This window comes from Polypterus senegalus, unplaced genomic scaffold (assembly GCF_016835505.1).
Source record: "Polypterus senegalus isolate Bchr_013 unplaced genomic scaffold, ASM1683550v1 scaffold_920, whole genome shotgun sequence".
Lineage (NCBI taxonomy): Eukaryota > Metazoa > Chordata > Cladistia > Polypteriformes > Polypteridae > Polypterus > Polypterus senegalus.
In genome coordinates, this window is record NW_024377074.1 from 25,973 (window position 1) to 35,154 (window position 9,182).

Here is a 9,182-nt window from a genome sequence, read left to right on the forward strand (position 1 = left end):
TGTGGGATAGTAGACACGTATTTGTGAAAGCCGCACCGTCTTTTTCTAGAGCTTTTTTCCAATTAGTGTAGCTGTGTTTGGTGAATATGTCCTCGTGGTCCGAATTGGAAACACTAAATTTGCGGCAGGCAAAGCAAAAGCTGGCATCACAGACAACAGAACATTCATGGTCGAGACTGATACCAGCTTCCACTAAAACATCTGAGTGTCTTTCCGAATGCGCGCTTGGGATAATTAATTAAAATGGGCTGGGATGGGCCATCCATATTTAAGTCAGGCAGACCAGACTGTATATTTTGCTGAAGGCAGAGGTTTGGATTACCTGACACGGACGCAGAGCTGGAGGATTGTGTAGGCTTATCTACATCTTTTGGAGTTTCAGCTTCTGACGTGGGTGCGCTGTGCTCCGTGTTGGTAGCAGTGGTGCTGGGCTTAACCGTGGAGCCAGCAGCTTGCGGAGGGACAGAGGTTGAAGATGTCTGCTTTTTAATAAGCCACCTATGCACAGCCTTTGGTGTTACCAACCAGAAAATAGTAGAAGAATGGAACGTATACGCTGTTTTAATTAAAGAATGCGGTCAATAGGTTCAAAAAAGTGCTGCAAAATGTGCGGCGAAGTAAACTGTGAGCAACTCGGTGCCTGTCTAATTGGAAAGCAACTCAGTTTTGAAAATCTACACTGTAAAGGATTGCTGTAAATTTACAGCGAGTTTCCTACAGTATTTTCCTGTATTTTGTTTACACAGTAAAATGCTGTAATATTTTAAAGAATGGCTGTACATCTACAGCAAGGAGCTGTTTTCAAAACTTAATACAGTAATATATCAAGAATACAGTAACATACTGTAAACTAGTTAAGATACAGTAACATACTGGACAAGCAAGGCATTCTGGGGTTGGTTTGAACGAGGAAGTAAGAGCGGTGCAAGCTGAGCAGAGGTTTTGGTTCAGAAAACCACATTAGAACTTTTAGAACTTCTCTTACGTCCTGTTAATTATGTTATAGCTTATAATTATTTTTCTTTTTATCACTCTGCCTATTCAGTTCATTTATTTTTAATATTATTCGTTTTGTACTTTCCATTGTTGAGTGAGACCGGGAACAGCGTGTGAGGCGGGAGAATTGAAAGTTCCAGAAACAATTCATTACCGTTTTGACTTGGTGAGCCTCTGTCTCTTTTATTTTTGTACATTTTTTTTTAGTTTTTTTTTTGTCTATGTGAGTGAGTTCGTTAGTTATTCATTTGACAGTCGTTTCACATCTTCAGCATTTGTGTTTGTATGTGTGTATAATTACATAACTTTATTAGTTAGTTTGTACTTAAAGTATCAAATAGCCTGTATAGCCCACACAACTATTTTGCCTTGCTTGTAGTGGAAAGCCATTTCGTCCAGTTAATGTTTAAACAATATCTTTATTTTTAAATTATCACAAAGTACTCTGCATATACGTTTTGCTCAGTGTGTCATTAGACCACATACATTCATTCTAAAGTAAAATGTCAGTTAGACATCCTGGCATTATAAAATAACAGATGTTACCGTGTACTATCATTTTACATATAAGGACAAAGTGATTTTGCACAAAGTACACAAGTTCCAAACTCTTTTAACTCAGTAAACTTTAAATTTAGTCAAAGCAGTTGTGGCAGCTTAGCTATTTGTTACCAGTAAGTGTCAGCTAAGGAACCTGCTTAAAGCAATGAGTTGTTGCATATTTTTCTGACTTAAATAGATTAACCAACTGACCTAAAATGCTGCAGCGTCAATTTTTGATCATGATTTTGAAACAATATTGCCGTTTGTCGCACATTAAAATTTATAGTTATGTTCCTGTTATTTTATAGATCATGTATCCATCTACCTTAGAAAAAATGAATCACGCAAGGAAAACCTTTCTCAGTACATTCCTATTAAACAAACTTTAGAAGCACTGTTTTATTATTCAGGAAACAATATAAGGAAACAAATGCTGAAATCAGAACAAAATATATTCTCTGATTTTTCCAATGGCAGATACATTTATGAGAACAGTGTGTTAATACTGATTCAGAATCGTTAGGTTTAATCTTATATCAAGTTGCCTTTGAAGTTGCCAATTGACTTGGATCAAAAAAGAAAAAAAACTGAGATTCTTGTTGTTTGTGTCATGCGTGCAATCCGTTACTTTTCTGTAGGTCAAGCATTGACCACATGCCGTTAGTTTAGTTGTGCAGGATTTTAAGTGCCAGAGCAGGAGACAGTCTCAGCTCACACTACATTGGTGGATCTGTTGCAAATTTTAGTAGGAGTAGCAACTTTGCAGATATTGTGACTGTCAAACATTCCAGTCAGGAAACACTTTACAAAAAGAACATGCATGTTGTTCTGGACAGAAATGACGAAGGTGTTGTATCTGGGAAAATTCAGTCGATTCTCATTCACAGCAATTCCAATGTACAGTACATGTTGTCACAAAGAAATAACGTTCTTGTAGACCAGGGAGTTCACTGATTGACATCACAAAATTTGGGTCACTTATGCATTAATCAAAATAATCTGCCTGCCTTGTGTAGTCTGACTGTAATGGTTCTTCGTCATTCTTTTCCATTACTAGAATGATGTCTGAGTTACAAAAAGACATTAAGCAAACCTTACTGTGAGTAACACCAAGCCTTCCTGACGAGCCACTCAATCAGTCAGTTGAGAAATGTGTAGGCTGAGGAGTAGAAGATTTAATGTACGTGAAAGAAGAGGACTTCTTAAGAGTTCATACAGCCTGTCCAATGCCAAACTGTTCAGCGCCTGGAAAGATCATGGTAAGTCAGACAATAAGCTAATTATGTTGTGCACATTGTTTGTTGTGACACTCTTGAACTGATATTTCATTACATTTTTCAGAACAAAGAAGCAGCATTTTGGTTCAGTAATTAGTTTGACCTAGGTCTCCTCAAAATTAACCACAAATGAGCTCCTCAGGCTCCTCAGTAAGAAAATGGATGGACTCACGCTTCAAGCAGATGTGAGTTAAATATTTTTTGAAAATCATATGTATGATTGCATGCGTGACTTATATGTTGTAATGTCTGCTTGAATGTTGTGTCAATTTTTTTTTTCTTTTACTTCAGGCATTTGCCACTTCAGCAGATGTCCAAGGAACACTCAACTTGCCTGACAGTCCTTGAATTATAATTCTTGGTATGTAGACATAATAGTGCAGATATCTAATTGTACCTGATAAAAGTTTCTCATGTTTCAGAGTACTCTTTAATGAATGTAATTTTGTCATTTTTATTTTCAGGTCAAACTCTAAGCAACCAGCAGTGGATGGTGAGCATTGAAAGTCATGTTGTATGTGAGGGAACACAACTCAGCTTTGTCTGTGGCCGTACTGCTGTGTTTGCTTCATGTGTGGACACTTTTTCTTTGGTGTCGTTTCTTGTGACTGAAGACAGAGAAAGCAAAATTAAAGTTAGAAATATTCTTTATTCATACACACCAGGCAAAGGTTAAATGACAGAGAAACACAGCCCTAGGACACTGCCCTTCATCTGCACTGAGGAGCCCGTGTCCCCCATTCGTATAGGGCTTTAAGACTTTAGTTACAAATAATCTAAGGGTGGAGTACATCTTTTGGTGCCTGATAAGTCCACACCCGTTAGACGCCCAAGAAGTAGCACTTGATTTCGTACACTGTAAGCATGCAGGGTCTGCATGACTCCTACCACACACCCCATAGAACATGCTTTCTGTCACGTACATCAGATTTGTCAAGCAAGTTATTGACCTGTATTTTTTATTTTTCCACACATGTTATAATTTCAACCTTCAATATAGGAAGGCTATACACCATGATACCGATTCATCTAGCCACATAAACACTTTTAATGAAACTGGAAAGTGACCCCACTATAGAAAGAAGAACTAAGCTATCGATTAAAGACATACTACTCCTAATATCACTCTGCCAAAAAACTCACTTTCATTTTAACGGCAAATACTATACTCAGAAAGAAGGCATGCCAATGGGATCGCCGTTATCAGGACTTCTAGCAGAACTGGTAATGCAACGATTTGAAAACATGACTCTATCTCAGTTCACACCCAAAATTTGGATACGCTATGTGGACGACACATTCGTCATAATAAAAAATGATCAGCTGAACGAATTCTACAAGCACACCAACTCAATATTCCCGGCAATCCAATTCACAATGGAGAAAGAAATTAACCGACACATCAGCTTCCTGGACATCTACATCGAAAGAAGTAATGACGCCACCCTGACTACTAGTGTTTACCGTAAAGAATGCTATGCAGACAAGATATTACACTTCGCCAGCAACCACCCGATATCTCATAAACGGAGCTGTGTTAAAACTCTATTCAGAAGAGTCCACACCCATTGTAATACGAAGGAAACAAAAATGAAAGAGAGACGCTATCTCTTCCACCTTTTTCACTTCAAACGGATACTCGAAAACATTCATTAATCGAAGCCTACACAGAAGACGCAAAAAAACTCAACAAACAATTGACTCGAATCATAACCCCTACCCAACCTGGCACTCACTCCCTTATCACCACAATGTGTCTGAAGGTGCTGCACGCATCCTGGCCAAGTCAGGTGTCAGAATAGCACACAAACCCATGAACAATCTGCGCACGGTCCTCTTTAATGCCAAAAACAAGAAATCGACCCCAGAAACACTAAGCGCAGTATACAGCATTCCATGCAGTTCGTGCTCAGCGGTATACATAGGACAAACTTCAAAAAGAATCGCAACACGTATACAGGAACACCGCAACGCCGTCAGAAGAAAGGACGCACTGTCATTGATCTATAAGCATACTAAATCAACAGGACATACATTTAATTGGGACGATGTACAAGTAAAATTTAAAGCCAATAATAAAAGTGCTAGAGAGCTGGCGGAATCCTGGTTATCAAATGAGAACGCCATCAACAGACACTTGGACATAAATCCAGCATATACAAACTTAAGAAGAACTTATTCTTAATAAACAAGACTTTACTCCCAACAACCTCACCCAAACCCCACACACACGGACCTAGAAAACTTGCTACTCATTAAAAGTCCAAAATCCCTGAGAAAGAAAAGCCAACCCCTAAATTTTGAGCACAAGCTCAAACATGAGTAGCAGGTTTATACTGGTTTATTTTATCCTCCATAATTCTTTTCAGTCTATTAGGATTAGCATTATGTTTCATTCAGGGGTGTGTCCCTTGGGCCTTTGCATGTCTTGTTTTCTAAAACCACATGATGCTTGTTCCTATGGTGGCAGTAGAGAAGCAGTTATACACCTTTGGGTATTAAATGCTGTTCAATGAACTGCAAGCTAGGTAGATTCCACTTTGCTCAATTTTTTCAGTGATAACATGCTGTATAGCAGCGACCGGTAGATCGCAAAGGTAGTAGAGGTAGATCGTGTTGCAGTCCAAAAAAATTTTTTTTAAACGTTAGTCTATATATCCTCCCTGTGGCATTTGCCATTTGATTGACATACAGGGCGGCCAGTCTGAGATCTCTTTTCTTTTAAGACACTGGTCATCCGCACGCACGATCAAACGCGCGGGCTACTGCAAAACTCCGGCTGTGATCTATAGTTAGCTTTCCAATTTATATCGACTAAAGAAGGGATTTAAAAAAAACTGTTTGGGGAGGGTATGGGCTAGATGTGGAATTGGAAGAGGATTTTTTTTTCTCACAATGTCACAATCGAAGTGCGTTTGTCTGATCTGTCAATCTATCATTGCTATTCCAAAGAAGGAAAATGTGGAAAGGCACTTTCGAAATGTTCAAAAAAACTACGAAACTGACTTTCTTCCGAAAAGCGATCCAAGAAAGAAAAAAGAGAGGCAACTAAAATCGCAGTTAATCGGACAGCCCTCATTTTTCACTCAGCTGAATTCAAAAAGCTCCTTGACTGCATTATTCGGCTCTACTTATTTATGCGAGTCAGCCTTTTCTCACATAAAGATTATTAAATCCAAATACTTCAGTGACCATAAATGTATTGAATTGTTATTGTGGTTATTTAGTTATGCAAGGTACAACAACATATTTTATGTATAAAGTATACTCTATTATATATATATATATATATATATATATATATATATATATATATATATATATATATATATATATATAAATATGTGTGTGTGTGTGTGTGTGTGTGTGTGTGTGTGTATGTAGGTAGATAGATCATTTCGACCTGGTCATTTTAAAAGTAGCTTGCAAATCGAAAAAGTGTGGGCACCCCTGCTGTATAGCTACAGCTGCCACCTAGAAAAATCCTATGATGACCCCAATACACAGTACTAAATAAGTTAGTTATTTTCCATGGCTTGACATATAATTTACCTCTAGATATGACATGGATGGCTTCTTCATATCAAGCTGAAGGAGGTTTCCCACCAGAGGAAGGGGTGCAGGTCCGGGTGGCAGACGGGAAGTTTTCGATGACTGATTTTTCAACATGATTTTCAACAGTAAGAGAAAGGCAAGCAACCCGATCACAAATGAGGAGAAGCTGGTATCCGGCAGGAAGAGAAGCTCCATTTCAACCAAAGCAGACACGGTGTAAACTAGACTGAAGAGGAGAAACGCATATATGAGAATAGTCAGTGCCTTTCAGTAAAGGCACTGGTGGACTCACTAAGTGTGAAAGAACTAAGCCAGCTGCAAATTAACTAGCTGTGCAGCAGGTCCCGGCTTTACGCTGGGACAAGAGGGGGCGATGCCCCCATAAATCAAACTTTTAGAAGTTGAGAAAGAAAATAATAGATTACCCACAGACTGAATATGGACAAGATTTACTACAGTAGCTGAAAAATCCACTGGAAAAGGCACAAATGAGATGATGGGTTTCACCTCTTGTTCGCTCTTTCCCTCCGTCCTCTGTTTTTGTGCTCAGCTCACACAGCACTTGGCAGAGATTCCCCACTCGCCCTGCCCCCAGCTAAACATCCAATCACTTTTAGTATGCAAATGACCCAGTGTCAGGTTTCTCAGTAGGTGAGAAGGGTTGAGCAGCAGCGAGAGGCTTTAAGGTATGGAGGAATATTTCGGACAAAATTAAATAAATAAATGCGCAAATAAGTAAAAGTACTGTGAAATGTGAGCATAAATAAATAAACGTGTCATTAAACGAGAGCCTAAATAAATAAATATGTCATGAAATGAGAGCATAAATAAATATATTTTCGGTTTCTTATTTATTTATTTAATTTTGTCCGTAACATTCCTCCAAACCATCATGAAATACGACTTGAAATAAAACTGTCACTTTCACTCGTCAAAGTTGAGAGTGTGGGCTCCAACACGCCCTCTAGTTATTGATTGGTGAATGGATAGCACAAGAATTAATTAGAAAAATGCTTACTACTGCCAATGAAATGGATTCTGCCGAAGATATTTCGTGTTTCAGAGAGAGAATTGAAGATTTATCGGAAGAAATTACAATGTTGGCGGCTCTTTTAGATTCCGATATGGATTAAACATAGAGTCGACTGGAGGACCTGTGTCTGTCTGTCAGACCCAGACATAAAGCCCCGTCCCAGCTTTCAACTCTGCACTCAACAGTTTTCTCATTTCATTTACTGATGTAATCACAGCTATTTTAGTAAAGCTTATTCACTTTACACACCAGCTTCCAGCAGCTCACAAAGGGAAAGTTAATGCTGTGAGATGCAACCTTTTTTCCATGCTTTTAAAGTGTGGCGCTGCTCCTGCCTGAACCAATTGCCGTAGCAATGATGCTGCTGCTAGTATATCAGAGACAGCAACTAGCAAGTCTACACCTGTGGCATCAACAGGCACTGCTTCTCCTGTACCTCTGCCAACAATTGCTGCCCCAAAGCAACCCGCTCATCTACCCAGTGATTTAAATGGCAATACACCATCCCAGCCAATACTGGGTTGTTACCCCAAATGTGTATTTGGTGGTACAACATTAAAGTCATTCAATCCTGCCTGGTACCGCACAAGACCATGGCTGGAGTACTCTGTTGTGTGGGACACATGCTTCTGTTTCCCCTGTCGGAAATATGGCAGCACTGTTAATGAGAGTGATGTAGTTTTTACCTTAACTGGTTTTAACAACTGGAAAGCAGCACTTGATCAAGACAAGGGGCTACAGAGGCATGTGTCCAGCCACAGCCATGTGCATGCTTCAACCATCTGGACTGAGCATAAAAGCAGAGAGGCCAAAGGGGGGACTGTGTTGGTTGGTAAAACACAACTTGAAAAACATTACTATGTCAAGAGTATTGGTAGTGCTATAAGGTTTCTCTGTATAAATGAGTTGGAGCTCCGTGGGACTGCAGAAACCTTGAGACATGATGCAGTGGGTAATGATGATGACATTGCTTCAGGTATTTTTCTAAAACTGATGGAATATACCTTAGAGAAGGATGAGAAGCTAGCAAGCATTGCTAAGGGTATCCCAAAAAATGCAAAATACACATCTAAGGATATCCAAAATGAAATTATCCAAACACTGGCTGAAATGATGCTTGGAGAGGTCAGGAAAAAATATGAAAGTGCTGATTCTGCAGGGTTTTGCCTCAAAAGTGATGGGACCAAGGATAGGTGCAATGTGAGAATATGGTATGTCAGAATGGGTTGCTTGACTTGCAACAACTTGATGCAGAGTACATCACCTCTGAGATACTGTTACACCTTTCTGATGCTGGCTACAGTGCTGACAGTATACTTAGCCAGTGTTATGATGGGGCTTCTGTGATGAGTGAGGTTAGAGGTGGTGTACAAGCTCTGCTCCAAAAGAGTCCTGACAGATATGTCCCATACATCCACTGCTACAACCACCAACTGCACTTAGTGGTTGTGCATGCCATGCAGAGTGAGCTGTGTGCAAAAAGATTTTTTAGCCTAGTTCACTCTACAACTTTTTTCACCACCACTATGTGCTCAATAAACATGATGCACCTTGTCTAAAAAGGCTGCTTGAGATCAGATGGACAAGCCACTATGAGGTGACAAGGTGCACTGTGGACAATCAAGAACAAATCCTTAGTATCCTATCTGAGATGACAGAGGATGATGATGCTGCAGTTGACCTGTGCACCGAGGTATCAGGCCTGCTATGCCAAATTAAGAGGCATCACTACTTTGAGATGGAAAGTTCCTAGTGCGGGTGCTTGGTGTCTTGAAACC

The 9,182-nt window shown here is 39.5% G+C and overlaps 1 long non-coding RNA gene across 1 annotated transcript; it reads left to right on the forward strand.

The window, feature by feature from the left end:
• The first annotated feature begins 2,784 nt into the window (after window positions 1-2,784).
• Window positions 2,785-4,364, forward strand: LOC120519243. The gene is made up of 3 exons (XR_005631420.1): window positions 2,785-3,001; window positions 3,108-3,177; window positions 3,281-4,364. It is a non-coding gene; the product is annotated as an uncharacterized LOC120519243 (long non-coding RNA).
• Window positions 4,365-9,182: the final 4,818 nt, after the last annotated feature.